This window comes from Theobroma umbraticum, unplaced genomic scaffold (assembly GCF_002168275.2).
Source record: "Theobroma umbraticum cultivar Fairchild unplaced genomic scaffold, ASM216827v3 scaffold_25.0, whole genome shotgun sequence".
Taxonomy (NCBI): Eukaryota; Viridiplantae; Streptophyta; class Magnoliopsida; order Malvales; family Malvaceae; genus Theobroma; species Theobroma umbraticum.
This window is the reverse complement of record NW_018397282.1, coordinates 1,153,980-1,172,701: the sequence shown is the minus strand read 5'-3', so window position 1 is coordinate 1,172,701 and position 18,722 is coordinate 1,153,980. Positions and strand designations below refer to the sequence as shown.

The window sequence follows — 18,722 nt, the reverse complement described above, 5'->3', positions numbered from 1 at the left end:
GTTGTTTAGAAGTAATTCAAAGGTATCAAAACTCATTGGAAACTTAGCTTGAAGTATTTAAACCATTTCAAGTGAAAAGCCATCCACAAGTAATTGGAGCCGTGATGACGGATGGTGTGGGTGATGATTAGGTGCAGTACATAATTATAAAAGCACAACAAGTGCAGCTGGAACTGCCTTTGTCATTTGGGGGGGGAATAGGGAAAGACATCACGAAGGTTGCCATAATAAAAAATGTACCGAAGATCATCTTGGCGAGATTGAGTGCGAAGGATCATATCGATGAGAGCACGAGTGACCGATATACGATTACCCATGACGTGAGTGACAAACCTATCATCATGGGAGACTAATTCACCAAACTTTGAATCAGGAAACTTTTTATTGGCTTTGAAGTAAAAAACCCTGACCAAGTTCTCATAATATTTTTGATTTAATTTCAAGTAATGAATCTAGCTTTGATATTCGAGATTGCAAAGATACGAAAAATTAATTGATGCTAGGTAATCAAAATCAATAATATGCTTAGGCATTACCTTTTGTTTGACGAAGTTGTCGCTAAATTTCTAAGCATGCGACGGATGGGTGAAGTTTCAAAAGAAAGATCTCTCGTTTGGGGCGAAGGAGGACTCAGCTTCAACAGGGCCACTGAAAGCCTGACTAGCAGTGACATTGATGCGTTAGATTCTCAGACTCATGATGTAATTTGAAAAAGATGGTGAAATTTGGACTAAAGATTTGGTGGAGAGGGTAAGGGTTGAGAGTAAAAAGAAGTAATCGGAGGGCTTGGTTGCAAATCGTGATGAAAGGTCGAATAAGCAAAGAGAAAGAGAACCAAGGGTTTGGGGATAGTGAATGGAGATGTAGGCAGGAGTTTAATCGGATTTGAGGAAATTGGATGTATGCTGGGCTGAAAAAGATGGAGCAAATGCTTAGATTGGATGAAAAAAAAAGCAAAAATAGACGATGAGTTGAGAGACTGTGGAAGGGAGATGGAAGGTAAGGTTGCGATTTGGAAAAAAATTGAAACGTCAGAAATGTTTAAAGAACCATAGCTATCGATAGATTACGATATCTATCAATAGAGTTTTTTAGAAGCGTTTCATGTTTGTCCTGGGTCCTCATCTATCGACAGATTATGCAATCTATTGATAGATGTGGTCAAACAGTCTTAGGAAGACCACAAGACTTCATCTATCGATAGATGGTGTATGATGCTCAGTTTTATTTTTTTATATTGCATCTATTGATTGGTACATGCAACAATCAATAGATTGGGCACGGTATGGTATATATTGGCCCTGTTAAGCTATATATCGATAGATATTGACAATTTATAAATAGATGTTCATCTGAAGCCTTAAAAAATTAGAGTTTTTGCTTTCAAAAACATGCAAAAGAGTCTCGAATTGAATATTTGATAAAAAATTAGTTCAAAAATTTGAAGAAAAACATAACAAATAGTAGTTTGGACCACTGCAAGTGGCACTTGTAGGATCAAAGAGTTGGAGTTTTCAAAGAAAATGATTTCTTCAACATTTTAGTGAAATGCTACTAGAGTTAGATGGTTGTGTATGTGTATGCATGGTTAAGTGGAATGCAAGAACATACATCTCATAATAAAAATCAAACATGAGGCAAGAAGTTTATCTTCATCATCACAAAGTTAAGAAATTTTTGAATAGACAAGTATACTCTATTAGTTCAAATGTTTCACTTCAAGATTCATTAAGAACATCCAATATTCATTATCTAATTTAGCTAAGGTGTGTTCATGATACCTAATTCACTTCATATATTGCAAATGGTTCTCTATCAAGAGGCTTGATAAAGATATCAGCTAATTGATCCTTGGCACTAACATACTTAGGAATAATTTCTTCTTTTTGAACATGGTCTCTAATGAAGTAATGCCTTATTTCTATGTGTTTAGTGCTTGAGTGATAAATGGGGTTCTTTGTGAGATTTTGGCACTAATGTTATCACATTTAGTTGGAGTTTTTTTCATACCTAGTCCATAATCCTCTAATTGTTGTTTCGTCCATAGTACTTGAGCATAACAACTCCCGATAGCTACATACTTAACTTTGGTAGTAGAATAAGCTACACTATTTTGTTTCTTTTAGAACCAAGAGATTAGCATACTACCTAAAAATTTGGCACATTACTTTTCTTATCTATTTTACACCCACCAAAATCGACGTTTGAATATGAGCGGAGATCAAAAGTGGAAGTCCTGGGATACCAAATACCTAAACTGACTGTGTCTTTAAAGTACCTAAAAATTCTTTTAACTGCACTTAAGTGAGACTTTTTGGGAGATACTTGAAATCTATCACACAAACCTACACTAAAACTTATGTTCGATCCACTAGCAGTGGGATAGAGCAAAGAACCAATCATAGACCGATAGAACTTTTGGTTAACAGGTATACCTTTTTCATCCTTGTCAAGCATTGTTGAAGTGCTCATTGGTGTGTGATATGTTTTTGTGTTTTCCATACCAAATTTCTTGAGCATGTTGTTTGTATACTTGGCTTGACTTATGAATGTACCACCATTCTTTTGTTTGATTTGCAATCCAAGAAAGTAATTTAGCTCGCTCATCATGCTCATCTTAATTCACCTTGCATAGTCTTAGCAAACTCTTGACAAAGAATTTCATTTGTACCTCCAAAAATAATATCATCAACATAAACTTGAACAATTAAAATGTCTTTTCCTTCACTTTTGATGAAAAGAGTTTTATCAACCTTCCTTCTATTAAAATTGTTTTTGATTAAGAATTTTGACAAAGTTTCATACCAAGCTCTAGGAGCTTGTTTTAAACCATACAAAGCTTTTCTTAATCTTAATACATAATTTGGAAAAGAAGCGCTTTCAAATCTAGGTGGTTGTTCAATATATACTTCTTCATTTATAAGTCCATTAAGGAAAGCATTTTTATCATCCATTTGATATAACTTGAAGTTCATAAAACATGCAAAGGCTAAAAGCATTCTAATGGCTTCTATGAAAGGGATTCGAATCATGCTAAAGTGATCATATGTAGTGGAATATTATATGTCCCTAATAGATGGAAAGCTTGGCTCAGTGTCTACTTTCTAACTTACCCATATTAGTCTTGTAGCTTTGAAATTGACTTATCAAGATTGCCTTGGCCAAGGACTTTTAGTCAATATAAGTCAAGAGTAAATGAGATATGTCCCCTTCAAATCACTTAAGGTCATGAATCCTCTCTAAACTACTTATTCATCTTCGCATGCTTCATGCCACACCCAAAAGCACCTTATTTAGGCATCTGGTCACCTTTAAACCCGTAGAGGTGAAGTCAAAGTAAGAAAATTCACATACAAGATGACTTGGTATCACAGGTTTAAAGATTACTTACACTACTAACACAAGAGAGTATTTCCATAAACACTTCAATGAAATACCAAATGAAACTCTCAGAGTGGGTCATGTTCAGTGAACTTATTTTTTAACAAGCACCCATATACTATCCCCAAGTATCTCGCATAGTTCAACGTATGAGATCAGTTGCTTACTTCTAAAGTAAGGAGGCTTAGCATGTACTAGCCTTTGAGCATTGTCAATATCCTTTTTCTTGACAATACAATGACTAAGAACATATTTAAAAAGAAGACTTTGATGCATAAGAATCTCATAATTATAATCTTTATAATTTCTTTGCAAGGTTATTATGTTCCAAGGACTTTATTTACATAAGTCTCTTATAACTCTTTATAAATAAACTCATGGATAAAGAAATACCTAATAGATTATATAAAATATCTATAATATATTTAACATGAAGTATGTCTAATTAATATAGTGTTTTACAAGCATGAAACCGATTGGCTTGTAGGGCTTACACTAACATTCTAATCTAGCTACCAAGGCATAAGTCTCACCATAATTTATTCTTTCCTCTTAACTATATCCTTTTGCCACTAACCTAGCTCGGTTTCTATTTATTTGTCCATTTTCATCCATTTTGTTTTTAAAGACCCATTTTAGTTCCTACAATTGGATAAACATTTGGCATAGGAACTAATTCCCACACTTGACACCTTTCAAATTGATTTAATTCTTTTTGCATAGCTAGTATCCAATAGTCATCATCTAAGGCTTCATCAATGTTCTTAGGTTCAATTTGTGAAATAAAGGCAACATACTCACAAACATTTTGAACCTTGGCTATAGTTCTTACCCCTTGATTTGGATCACCAATAATTTTGCTTTCATCAACTTCTTTTCTTACCATTGGATAGCTAGGCTCACCTTCCTCATGAATTTGCTCAATTTGCTTTTCTTTTTTTGTGGTGCCTTTTCATTTACTATGGATCCTTCGATATTTAAATCAAGCTCATCAATTTGTTCTTGAAAGATGCTTGCATCATCATCAAAATTTTCTTTTCTAGGATAAGGATTAGAATCACCAAATAATAAATCAATAGATTCTTCAACAACAAATGTTCTTTTATTAAACATTTTATATGCTTTTAAAGTTAAAGAGTATCCTAAAAATATTCCTTCATCACTTTTAACATCAAATTTACCAAGATTATCCTTTCCATTGTTTAATACATAACATTTACAACCAAATGGATGAAAATAAGCAATGTTAGGTTTCTTCCCTTTGTAAAGTACATAAAGAGTTTTCTTTATTGTTGCCTTTACCATTACTGTATTCACAATATAACAAGAAGTGTTAACAGTTACAAAGGTAAATTGTTTTCACGTAGCATGATTCTAGCCATCTCTTCTAAAGTCTTATTTTTCTTTCCACTACTCCATTTTGTTGTATAGTCCTAAGAGCAGAAAAATTATGGCTATACCTATTCTAATCACAAAGTTGCTCAAAACCTAGGTTTTCAAATTCTTTTCCATGGTCACTTCTAACATTTTTTATTTTGTACCCTTTTTCATTTTCAACTCTTTTGCAAAAAAAAAGTGAATATTTTTAAGGCTTCATCTTTGTGAGCAAGAAAGAAAACCTAAGAGAACCTAGTATAGTCATCCATAATTACTAAACAATAATTCTTTCCACCTAAGCTAATGGTGCTAGTTGGTCTAAAAAAATCTATATGAAGCAATTGCAAGGCTCTAATGGTGTTTACATCTTTTTTGGATTTAATGAACTTTTCCGATGTTTGCCTTTAGCACAAGCATTACAAAGTTGATTGTTTTCAATGTTAAGTTTTGGGCACCCTATCACAAGATTTAGAGATAGTGGTTTTGAAATTCTGTTCATACTACCATGCCTTAGTTTCTTATGCCATAGCCAACTATCTTCATTCTTTTTAGCCATAAAGCATACATTGTTCAAGATAAAATCATCCAAGAAACAGCATATGTATTTCTTTGTCTATGACTAAAAAATAGCATTTCATTTGCTCTAATGTTAACAACATAACAAGTTAATGATTTAAATATTACTCTAAGACCCTTGTGACAAAGTTGACTAACACTCAATAAGTTATTCTTAAGACCATTTACAAAAAAACATTTTCTATTTGAGAGGACAAGGTTTTACCAATGGTAACAATATCTTCAATGTAACCTTTTGAGTTATCACCAAATGTCACATTTCCTCCTTTCTTTGGTCTTAATTCCTTGAATGATTCCCTTGTTCCAATCATATGCCTAAAGCATCCACTATCAAGATACCACTTCCTTTTTTCTTGTGTTGTTACTTTTATGGTACTAGTAGATGCACGACATTTATAGACAGATGTTCACAATCTATGTAGTCCAAGTGGCAAGCCATTCAACTATCAATAAATGAAGAACATCTATGGATAGATTAGTGACATTTTTCAAGATTAAAGAGCCTTTTAGCTTGTTTTCAATTTAGGCTGCTTAGCTCTTTTTACTTTACTTCTTTAAAGACCGTTTGGACTTGTTTGAGCATCTGAAAACAATTTTAATCACTTTAGTTTGTCAAATCAAAACTTGGACTTAATTAAACTTTTAATTTTAACATAAGGATCGATCTTTTTTCTTCAGAATGCTTCTAGGCTTTCCCAATTCCATATTTTTGACATTCAATCATTCAATAAACATATCTCATTTAAAACCCTTAAACTTTTGACACAATTCAAGTGTAAATAACCTTTTCAAAATCAAGATTTCATAATTCTAGCATTAATTTAGAAAATTAAACATCTTTCATCAATTTTTCCACATCATCAAAACAATCAAATAAGGAGCATTTCCAATGCTTTAAAATCCATACCTAGTATAGCTTTCAATGTCAAGCACACTCAACAAGCACATAACAGCACCATCATGATAGACATGTACCTTCCACCTCACACATGGTTATCTTCCTTCAACTTCATTATCAACCCAACAAACATGTGCCCTTAACCTCACACATGCTATCTAGAATATTACAATAGACATGTACCCTTCACCTCATGCATGACTATCCATCCATCATCAATATTGTGACAGACATGTATATTTCACCTTACACATGGTAGTCCATAATCAATATCATCAAGCACATTATACTATATGGGCAATGAACTCATTTCACATTTCAACATGAGCATCACATTCACTAGTTGCTATACATTCTCAACCATTAACTCTATCATATACCAAGCACATTTGCAATTAACATATTCAAGTTCAGTCATCATGTGACTCATACACCATTTCATTTCAATTTTAATCTAAGTAAGAAAACATAGAAAAAGCTTGTTCCCATTGAATTAAAATAATAGCATAAATATACATATATAACTACAAGAAAATAGACTTTTACCAATAGAAATGAATCCATCGTTAAAATTATGTCAAGAAATACCAACAAATAGCAACCATGCTACATTCCGACAAAACACCAACGGAATACTGATAGGATTTATCGACGGATCCTTTTTTGTTGATATTTGGTCAGTAATTATTTGGTGTGCAATATAAGTAAAAGGCATGAAGAATATTGATGAAAGTAATATGTCAATATTTGTAACATTGTTGGATCCATCAATGGACATTCCAATGAATAATCCATCGACAATGGCTACATAAAACATTAGGGGAATTTAAACATCATGAAAATATCGACAGAATTGATTCCATAAATACCAATGCATATTCTGTAAAAAGATGGTTAGATTTCACATCAAGGGATTAGAATTGTCAGGAAATAAATGACAAAATATGTTCCATTGGGGATGGTTACATAAAACGTCAAGGAAATACCGATGGAATTGAATATGTAGATATTGACGAATATTCCATCAGGGAAAGCTAATTAAAATAATAGGGGAATACAAACATCAAGAATATTCCAACAAAAATACCAACAAATATTTTGTTAGTGATGCGAACATTGAACATTAGTGGTCCACTGATGAAATTTTCATAAATATTAACGAAATATTTGTCAAGGATGGTTAAATTAAACATTAGGTAACTACAGATGGAAATTCTATCAGTGATTCGATCACGAATTTCGTCGATATGTTATATTATTTAAATATCGCGAGCTTCTTACCCTCATTTGCCCTTTTTATTTTCTCTCTCTTCTTTCTTCCCTTGCCTTAAGCACCCTAACCTACCCTCTTTGCCCTTTTCACTGCTAATTGAAGATTGGTTCAACATCACCCATTGTCGAGCCAACCTTTCTATTGCCAAATCCACCCTTCCCATCATCGAACCTATTTGTTTAAACTCAGACCCACTGCAAATTTGCAATCTCACTGCCTATTGAAGGTTGGCCAAACGTCACCCACTGCCAACCAGCCCTTCTGCCATCTAACCCACCCTCCCCACCACCAATTCCTCCTATTTGAACTTGAAGCCACCATAGATTTGTAATCTTATTGTTAAGAGCGTAGACCACTGCCTACCCAAGTATTCTTCCTTAGCTTCATTTTCTTATGTTATTGTGATTGGTTTTGGTAGCTTGTGTACTTGGTTGTTTTATTTGCTTGGTTGGTATTGTCTATTTAGCTATCATTATGTGTTGGCTGTTATTGCGTGCTTAGTGTAGCTTATGTTGCTTTCAAGGGAACATTTCCCTTGAACTGGTTTTGATAATACGCACACAAACACTTTATTTTTTTTAGCAAACAAATATACACATACTTCATTTGCAAATGAAAATGAATAGCTTTCCAATTCATAATGTGAATTTTAGAATACTATGTAATCTTACTCTATTAGTTTAGATGTTTAGCAAAAAATAAACTTCATTTAGTACATAGGAATATATCACCCTACTAGTATACTAATTTGGCATAAGAATGTTAAAATATCATTAAGAATTAAATGATCATTATTCAACTTCAAGAATATGCAAATTTAAGATCTTAATTTAAATAATCAGTCTTTTTTACTTTAAATTGTCTACCCTTTTTTTTGTAATCATACCTAACTAGTTAATTAACACATGCTCATTGGGCATGAAGGATTAGGTAGAGATTTAAAGAGTTTTAAAAGCTGCCCATGCCTTGTCAACATCTAAAGTGTAATTAGAATCCATCCTTATTGCCATCGTAAAGTTTAAAGTTAGATGATTATGATTTCAATGATTCTTCCATCATAATGTTTGTCATCCTTATTCCCATCGTAAACTTTGCATTCTAAGTGCCAAGAGTTGTAGCAAATAATTTTGTTAGCTTTATGATTGATCTTTGTTTTAATATTACAAAAGTTAATGATCAAAATATTGAATGCTTAGTGCATTAGGACTTAGTGAAAAACCCTTATGCTTTTGATTGACAAATAGGCTATGCATTTCAAGATTAATTATGTGTTTTAAGGCTTAAACTAACCTGTACTGTCGAGACCTTGGAAAAGAATATCGAGACTTGTTGTTTCATGTGCCTAAGGTAATAGCCTAAGTATGAAGGTGTATTGAGACAACTTTAGACAGCATTGACACTTCACTCAATAAGAGTCATTTTTCCAGAGAATGCATATCAAAGTATCGAGAACAAAGACTAAATGTATCAAGACAACTTCTCAGAAGAGTAGAATCTTTTAGAGCAAGGCCAAGTGTATCAAGACACACATCTTACGTATTGAGCCTTGCTTCAATCTTTAGAATTTAGAGAAAAAGTCTAAAGGCATCAAGATAGAAGACTTCAAGTATCAAGACTACACCTTCAAACGTCAAAAGCAAATTTCCAAGTGCTTGACATCAAAATTGGGTTCAAAAAGAGCATCTTGTGGTGTTAGCGCAAACATCCTTGCTTGACCTCCACCATCATTACTCGATTGTGCTAGTTTACCTTGAGACGAGGAGGCTATATCTTTGCCTTTGTCACCTTGGACATTCCTAGCAAATGGTGCCATCCTAAGCAAGGTAGTAGCAACTTGTCATACATATCCATGGTTAACTTATGATGATTGTCTTTGCCTTGAGCAATCCCTTATCAAATGTCCAAATTACCACACATAAAGCATAACCTAATTGCTTTGTGGCATGGTCCACCATGTGCCTTCTCACAATAGTTACATAGAACATCCTTCCTATTGGGGCTTAAATTAAATGGTTTGCTAAACTGCTTTCGTCTAGAAGGTGGGTTAAATGAATTACTATTCCTTGGTGGCTTCCGCATAGGAGTGGTTCCTTCACAACTTTGATGGTGTATAGGTGTTGGACTCTTAGTAGCATTAGAATCTCCAAAGCCCTGTTGGCCTTGTGTTCGAGCTTTACAACCTTTATTTCTTTTCATCATAGTTTCTATTCTCCTTGTTTCAATCAATTTGGCTGCATTCATCATTGCCACATAAAAGGCAAACCTTTAGGTGACAAGAACTTTAGGCAGCGGCTTAATCAATCCCCTAATAAATCTCTTGATCCTTGTTTCCTCATCAAGACCAAGTTAGGAGCGTATCTAGATAATTAGGTGAATCGGACATCATATTTCATCACGGTCATATCCAGGGTTTAAACTAATGTCTCAAATCTTGTGCCTTTTTGTCTTTAATGCTCTTAAGCAAGAAACGATCTAGAAAAGCTTGGACAAATTTCTCCCATGTCAATGGGGTAGAACTAGATGGTGTACTTCTCTTAAGTGATATAAACCATATTTGGGCCACACCTTTCAATCTAAATCCCACCAATTCGACTAACTAATAAGTGCAGCATCCTAAAGCAGAACATATGCACTCCATGTCTTCCAAAAATCTTTGCGGATCTTCCTTCACATCTAACCTAGCAAATGACAGGGGCTTTAGCTTCATAAAATCTATCAAAGTAACCTCAATAGCCCCTCTATAATGTTCACACCAAGGCACGTAGCTTGGATTTTGCAAACTAGAAACTACCTATTCCTTAGAATATACCTCAGCTTTTTTAGGAAACTCAACAAACTCATGAGGCAAGCTTTGCAACACCACTAGCACCCGAGCATTTGACTCATTAGTTGGTGCATTATTCTCCTGCCTAAAGAGTAGGGTTCGAATCCCCCGTCGCTAATTATAAAAAAAAAAACTTTACAGCACTACTACCAAATCTTCTAGGGTAACACTTCCTTTTATAAAGTAGTCATCACCAGTTCCCACATTTTCATCCCCCGTATACATGTAATTGGGTTCCACATTTCGAGAGTGTTTAGCAACACTACTTCTTGTTGGAGTTGGATCTAAGTGGATTGATGTGATTGTGTAAAATATGAATTTAAAAAAAAACCTTTTATAAAGGATGCATGCAATCGAATTACACAAGTGAAAAACACATCATTCATATTTCAAGTAACATAATCACATCCTAAAAATAAGAATATAATGAAGTAAGATAAAATGTATCTTTTATTTTGAAATTCGTATTTTCAGACACCATCTCACCAATGATTGATTTCTCGACTAAATAAGTTCACCTCTTATTCTTCAAGAATACTTTTAACTTGAACCTTGAGTGAACAATATGTGAAATGCTAGAGTACAAGATGACAACCAATTTTGTCTCTCTTTTCTTCCTAAAAATCAATGGCTATTTTTCTTTAAAAAAAATTCAAGCAAGAATAGGAAAGAGGAAAAGAGACATGACAAAGTTAGGAGGAGGAGGAGATACGTGACAATTGAAACTTTTTTAAGAAAGGTACGCATGTTTCTTTTCTTTCAATATTTTATCTTTTTATTAAAACTCTTACCTCAAAGAATTAATCAAAATCAAATACTTTTGAATCAATCTTGATCATTTATTTAGAATTATGGAAACATCAAACATGCTCCATAATTATCAAAATTAAAATTAAAGAATAAATAATTTAATTTTTTAATTATCATTTAAAGTTCTTGATAAAATAAAACTCTTTGTTGAATAATAACTCATATTTTATTATTATCCATCTTTATTTAAAAAAATTAATAATAAATAAAAGAGTGATAGTCAAACTTGGAGTATCCTTTTATCAACATAGATGTCTACATTCATTTTATAAAAATCCTTCTATTATTATCTTAATTTACGACAACTCTTATCTTTAATTAAAATAAAAATATGTTATCTTATCTAAATTGAGGCAAACATGTTTCTTGTCTAGATTAAGACAAAATATGTTTCCTTATCTAAATTAAGACATAACATGTTTTCTTGCCTAAATTGAGATCAAATATATTTTCTTGTCTAAATTAAGACAAACATGTTAAAGCTTCTATTTTTGTACATAATTTAATTAATCAAAAACAACAGGCATTTCAACTTAAACAAGTTGAATTTTACAAAGTTAAGTGGGAAATCTATTTAGACATAGATATTCTAAGCTTTAATAAACTTAGAATTATTCTTAATCTCATTAAGATAATTCAAACTTATTAACCATGAAATCACTCCACCATAGATTTATGGTTGAACTTTTGGATTAACTATAATTACAAGAAATGATTCAAAACTTGATATTAAGTAATAGTTGTCCAATTACAAACTTTATATTATGAACCCTTATAACCATTCAATGACAAAAGTTGAAACTACTGTTTTACCTTTTATGTCCATTTTGTCTTATAGTCTCAAATTTCATCTAATTAGTGATTCAATACTCTAGATCTAATCTTTTGTGTATCCAGATGTGATGCATAGCTAATTCAACAATTCACTAGGTCTAGATTAATCACCAATCTTCTTAAAATCACTAAAAGTGATGTTAATACTATGAACTTCATTATTTGAATATATGTTCCCAGATGTTCATCTCAATTATAATCCCAACATATGAAGTCTAGATCAATGCTTTTATGATGATCATGCACATGGTATATCGAAGATTATAAGGAGATTAAACACGAATCCACTATCCATTAGGATTTCAATTATATTATAAGCAAATGTATAAGTGTGAGATCAATATTTAGATAACGGTTAAACTTAAATTTTATTCTCACATGATTCCAGTTCATGTTATAGTGTCATTACTTAAAGTCAATCAGTTCGATGATTTGAGACTCATCATTTCCTTGAAGTGAATCGCATTGGTTTCATTGGAAGTAATCCGTGCACTGCAATCTTAACACAATAAAATGACCAGTTTTATTATATCGCTATGAACAATTTTTAGATTCAATTAAATACATGGCTTTTATGTATGACGCTTTATATAGATGTATTTTTATATCTCAATAGAATCATGGTACCTTAATCACTAGATATTAAATGTTTACTTAAAACAAACTTTTTTCCTTAATATCAAAATGTACTTTCATTACAAACAAATTAAATGAAATTAGTTATGAGAATATATTTGCTTTCCCAGGCACCATATTCTCAAAATTCCTAACACTTTTGCCATGGCTCCTTGAAGAAGACATTCGTGGTTGTTCCCTAGGCTCATCCGGGGCATTATGCTCTCTCATAGCTCTTGAGACAACTCTTATCTTAAGCGGCATCCTGTACCAAGATGAAGCAATATCATATTCAAAATACCAAAAATTCATGGCCCAAAAATGGGGTTAGCTTACTAAAAACTTGGGATTCGTATAACTTCCTGCTCATGACTTGTGTTGCAGTCACAAACTGTGAACAAGACTCTACACTAATCTCGCCACTCTGTTGACAAACAGAAGACAACCTAGAATGCTTTAAAACCTAGGTACTTTGATACAAATTGTCATGACCCAATTCAGAGAGCTATGACCAATGCATAAGCCCAAAAAGCAAGACCCGCGAGACTCGAGTAAACTTTAGAAATTCAAATCAAAATCATACATTATTAGCTAAGGGATTCTGCATGAAATATTTTCAAAATATAATTTAAATTCAAATACATAAAATTATCCTTGGCATATTGTTCATACACTATATTTAATACAATATACATAAGGCCATAAATTGACCATCAAGCGGATTTGTACTTTACGACCCTTACATAAGTCTAAATGGCACCGTGTGCCTAATACAGTACAAACCAAACTAGATGTGGAAGCTCATGATAGACTAAGTAGAGTGAACATATCAGAATGGAAGCCTATCAGATGCCAAAATTTGTTTGTCAATGGATGGCCTTTACCATGTGATCTTGTGGCCTATTTATCTACACATAGTGCATTAAATGGGTGAGCCATATAATACTTAATGAAGGATGCAGATAAATCAAATATATATATAATTGACAAAATATGCATACATATGTACTACACTATCAATGCAACCAAATGTTCTAACAAGCATCTTCAATGTTAGAGGCATATCAATCATGCCTAAAGAGTCTTCACTAATGGTGTGTATCACTAGGCTTGTCTTCAAAGCCATTACAAGCTATTCTCCATAGGCACACCTTAGTCACCGGAGAATTATACCAAATTCAAATCCAATTTGTCTAAGCTATCTAAGGCTCTATCATATCACTCATAATTCAAATCACAATCATAAAATGTTTTTCCTTGGACATCATTAAATCATGCTCGGTGGTCAACCGACAGAGACAAATCATGCTTAAGGTCAAGCTGCTGGCAGACGGTCAAATCATGCGTATGCCAAAGAAACGGATGGAAAGCATAGTCATCATTCGAAGTAGTGTCAACGGATGGCAACATCAGTGCAGAAGTGGTCGATGGAGAACATAATCATCATCCAAAATAATCTCAGTGGATTGCATTAAAGCACTGCAAGCATAAATCATAGGCGAGACTAATACCACCGTCCCTATTTACCACCATCCTTAGGGAAACAGAACATAGTCACTAGGTGAGGACTCCATTTAACCTCAAATCAACTCGACGTCTGAAATTCTCATCATTGTACAGAATATAAATCCATAAACGAGCCCATCATACCTTAGGTATCACACATACCACATTCTATAACAAAGGATACTTTTTTGAGCTCTAAACATTTCTAGCTTACTATCTCATATAAATGCCCTTAACTCTCTAAGGCATCAAATATTCATAATCCTCCATGAGGTTCAATGTCTAGAGTAAACTACTCCTAAACGTCCATCACATTCACTAGACCTCATAGTTTAGGCTTAGAGGAATGCCACTAAGTGGCTTGCACTAAGGCAGACACATACACAGCACATATAAAATATATAGATACATATATAAAAAATTTCTTGGCCTAAGCACATTCATCTAGGTGTACATACAAATTCTAGTATCATGGTAGCATATTTAACAATGCGTTTGCATCACATGCATTTCAAATAAAATCCAACTCATCGTGATAATCGGAGGTGGTCCCACAATCAATCTCAACTTCTAGCCTTCAATCATCCTCCTGCTCACAAAGGCATCAAAAGCATCAATTTTCCCTTTAGAACACATCATAACATCAAAACAATAATTATTTCTTAACTTTTGAAAATTCTCTAGTTTTTCAAAGGTAACCTAATTCTTAACAATCTATAATACAAGCTCAAATTCTTCAACTATGAATTGAATCCTACCTTTAGTAGTTAGGTTGCCCAAATCTTAACTACAAATCTCCAGCAAACTCAAGGGAAAAGGTTTCACCAAAGCTGGATTAAATTGATTCTAAGTTATTAATCGATTAAATTGAAAATCAATTGATAAAAATGCTTAATCTTACCTTTAGAAGCATTTCCCAAGCTTTGATCTACTCCAAATGGCTCTAAAAATTTGTTTGAGGGTTAAGATTTTAAGGGTTTGAGAAAGAGGGTTTTGTTTTAGGTTAAAATGGCCGGAATCCCCTTTTTATTTTTGCGTTTTTGCATTGAACTATTGATAAATGTAAAGCATTTATTGATAGATCCCATTGATATATGTTGGCGTTGACCATCATCTATCAATAGATTCATCAAGACGATCAATAGATGGTGCATTTGGCCCTTTTCACATCTTTCCCGTTTAACTATCTATCGATAGATTCCGTGGATCTATCGATAGATGTTTCTCAATTTGATTTTCATTTAATTCGTGCAACTACCTACCGATAGATTTTGTCCCACATACTTCATTTGGTTCTTGGTTGGTCATCTGTCGATAAATGTTCATCCAAATTGCCTTCCCAAGCTTTTAATCTTGAATCTATCAATAGATGTAGAACATCTATCTCATGCTCATATTTCATATTTTCATTTCTTAAAGTCCCCAAATTCACTTCTTTAGACTCCTAATTCATTTCCATCCAATATCCACATCTCAAACATTCACACAACTCAAAATTCTTTAAACATATACTCAAATATAAGATCAAATTGAGATCAAAATCTCAAATTTTAGGATTCATCACATGCTTCCATAAAATGTGTCTAAATGGCATAGTATAAGCTTTATACATTAGACATATTTATCATATCATCATAAGTCCTCAAATACACACAATATATTTAAAAATGATTCTCTATGCACACAAACATATCTTCAATTGACTTAATCCACACCACATAGTTCACATCAAAATCGAGAGTGTTACAATTTGTACACATATATATTTCTTGTCTTGAAAACTTGGAGCAGAAGAATTTAATTCTTATTAAATTAAATAATACGTACAATTCTCTTTGTGGTGTTTTTGTGGACGAAAATAATCCTCTAATTTGATGGTCTTTAAGGACTTGAAAATATCTTGAAAACGCCTTTATGTTGTAAAGAAGAAGTTTGAATGGTTTTCAAGGCCGAAAGCTTGATTGTAGAGAGGCATAGATGAATAAATCTTCAAATAAATTCGTAAACACAACCAATGACTCTTAGAACTCGAAATAAGGTTAGGATTCCTCTGCTTTGGAATTGGTTGGCCATTGAGTTGCGAAGACTCCTTTATATAAGAGTTGCCTAGGGTTTTGGCACCCCTAAATCCTTAATATTAGGCTGTGTGGTAGTAGGCTGAACTAAATGAAATTAACCCAAACCATTTTTTAAGGATTAAACCAAATAAATTTATTTGATAGACTAAATATTTATTTTAATTCATTAAAATATCTTATCTATAAACTCATTATTAATTTTCAATTAGACATTTTTAAGTGCCTTTGCAATAAAAGGAAGAAAAGCTATTTTCCTTATAAAAAATAAGAAATTGACTATATTTATTTAATTTATAAGATATTATTCTTTGTTTCAAATTTAGAAACTTAAACGAAAAGGATAACCACTATCTTTAACCAATATTGAGAAGTCAAACATAACCATATATTCAACTCAACTCTGTTAACTGAAAATAAGGCTCAAGTTGCGTACAATTTTTTCAATTAAGTATTCTCAAAAATTGAATAAATGAAATCCACATTCAAGTGTCTATGAATGGAAATTGGACATATTTTATTGGTTTAAGTCGAACCAACCTAAAAATACTATTATATTAAAATTTTAATTTTAAAATTTTTTTAATAATTTAATAATATATTTATTTTTTAATAATAAATATAGTAAACGGATAAACCGAGTAGAATCTTGTGCTTAAATTTTAAAAGTATCAACCCATGTGGCTTTGTTCGATCCATGAACACTTCTAATCAACATCTATCGATGAAAAATAAACCAACTAAAAGCATAATTCTGTCTTTTACGAACAAACATATTAATAATAAAAACAATATAATTAGATTAGAAAAAAAAATCTTACCGAATAAGATAAGGTCGGATAGAGTGCCGCGAAACGCAAGTGTGTCGGTAGTAACAATAATAGGAATGACAAGTCCAAGGCAGAAAGTGATTAAAGAGATTTTGAGGGTTGCAACCGTGAGATGAAATCACTAAGGTTGGCATAATCATCAAAGAAGCAGCAGTCGACTAAGTTGTGAGAGATGTCAACAATATAAGGCTAAGAAAAGAAAGGTGGGAAGATGTAACCTAAGTATGGGATAATGTACAAGATATTATCTTTTGTCCAATTCACTGGCTTTGGCTTTGGCTTTGGCTTTGTCCCCTCCCTTCTTAATCACCAAAATTATCTTTGATTTTGGTTCTTTGAAAGTCTAAAAACCCTTGCTCTATAAACTACCAATCAAGACTTAAATAAGATTCCTCCTCAGTCATCAGCCCCCACCTTCCACCTCCCTAGCTATGATTTGTCCACACCACCCCCACGCACCCGCATTATTCTTTCAAAAACTATATATTAGTTTGTGCTTATTTTAAAAATTTTTAAAAATATTAGTTTTATTCTAAAATAAATGAAAATTATCCTTTTTAAACTTCATTAAAGTTAAACAATAATCTAAAATATATTGATTCTTGAGTTCAAATGCACGTGGGAGTGGCATAATGTTCTCTTCCGCACGTGATTTTGTATTTTTATGGTTTAGGGTTTCGATTTTAAGGTAGATAAAAAAAAGATATTTTAAAAAATTTTAATTTTAAAAAAATAGAGCCGTAACATCAAAGGGCTCATATCCTGATGCAGTGACAAGTATCCTACAAGAATAAGACCCAACAGCTTTAGACACAAGCCTTAGAAACGCACCAGTGATGTCCTACTAAACGAATACAAAGTGAAAAAGGAAGTGAGAAATAACGTGGGAGGAAGAAAAGAAGAAAAAAAAGGGGGAAATTACACTTTGATGTGATGATATTTATTTAATAACTATTGATTGTGAAAAAATATATATAAAGTACCAAAAATACCCTTCAAGAAAACAAGGTATTTTTTACGAAATTTACATTATCAAAATTTTTATATAAAAAATTAATTTCGTCAAATTTGATAATAATTTTAACTATGCAAAAAATTTAGAAATATTATTCATGTGCATAATTGAAATAATTGATTTCGTCAAGTTAGTTCCATTTATATCATAGTTGTATGTTTGAACAAAGGTTGTATCGAATGAGAAATTGCTCATAAAATTACAACATACATAACATTAAAATAAACGCGTGCATATTAAATTTAATTGTGTATTACCCATTATATTACATTATACTTATTATTAACATGTGGCGTAAAAGATTATGAACGACTTTATTAGCCACAAAAGTATTGATTAAAGTTAAAAATTTGGTAGATGTCCAAGTAATTATAATGTTATGTACTTCTCATAGTATAATAATGTACGAATTACTTAGCTACTATGCATAGTTCTCCTTGGGCAAACTTTGGTTTTTCCATTGGTTAAAATTAAGGGTATTTTCATATGCAAAACAAAATATCTCGTTAAATGAATAAGTAATAATAATTTATCTTGAGAAAAATGAGTGACCATTTATTATTTAAAATTTCAATACACTTAAATGTAATTTTCTCAAAGGGAAGGTGGGACTTTAGTTAAAAGATGTTTACTTTGTTGATAAATATATAGAAATATATTGGCTTTTACTACAGCAGAAGATAATAAAATACAATGAGAGGAAAAGTA

At 32.3% G+C, this 18,722-nt stretch overlaps 1 long non-coding RNA gene across 1 annotated transcript; it reads right to left on the bottom strand.

The window, feature by feature from the left end:
* Nucleotides 1–14,254: 14,254 nt before the first annotated feature.
* Nucleotides 14,255–15,077, bottom strand: LOC110428144 (uncharacterized). The gene is made up of 3 exons (XR_002446421.2): nucleotides 14,996–15,077; nucleotides 14,853–14,924; nucleotides 14,255–14,683 (listed from the first exon to the last, which is right to left on the bottom strand). It is a non-coding gene; the product is annotated as an uncharacterized LOC110428144 (long non-coding RNA).
* Nucleotides 15,078–18,722: the final 3,645 nt, after the last annotated feature.